The following is a 694-nucleotide window of genomic DNA, read 5'->3' on the forward strand; positions in this document are numbered from 1 at the left end:
TAGAAGTCTTCATACCTTTTGCTTTGAGCAAGTTCTGGTGTAGTTTTATTTCTGTGCTGCCAGCAGGCAAAAAGGCTGTGAACCCCTGACCTTCCAGGAGATGTCCTGAGCTGAGCCAGGGCAGAGAGGGAAGGAGAAGCTGGCTCTGGCCACCAGTGACACGATGTGCTTTGAAAAGTGGTTTCTAGCACCTGTACTAGCGAGTGAAGAGAGAATCCTGGTGAAATCCGCTGTCTGGGAGATGGTTGGCTTGCAGGTTTTGTGTGAGGCATCTGCCAGTGCTGATTTAAAGGCACGTGTAAGGAAAACTTGGCAAAACAGAGCCCTTTCCAAAGCAGCAGGAATAGTTGAACAAAGAATATAGGGGCAGCCACGTCGGGTTCTCCTCTGGAACTCAGCCCCACGTGCAAGCAGTGGCCACTGTTGCTGCAGTCTGGCGTGTGTGTTGGGAACAGCAGCAGCTTCTTTGGGCTGAAGGTGCCCCCTGATCAGCCTTGCTACAACCTCAGCCTGAAAAATTGACTTGGTTTGAAAAGTGCTACACTTAAAGCAAATTATACCTCTTAAACTGCTCGTGTGTTCTTAGAGTTACAGACTACTAAAAATAATCTCCCAACTTTCAAACATGGGCTTTGATTTAACACTACTTGTTCTTCCCTTGTCTCAAGACAAGTGTTGGTTATTCAGTATTTGC

Source organism: Manacus vitellinus, unplaced genomic scaffold, assembly GCF_001715985.3.
Source record: "Manacus vitellinus isolate BGI_N305 unplaced genomic scaffold, ASM171598v3 scaffold_185_pilon, whole genome shotgun sequence".
Taxonomy (NCBI): Eukaryota; Metazoa; Chordata; class Aves; order Passeriformes; family Pipridae; genus Manacus; species Manacus vitellinus.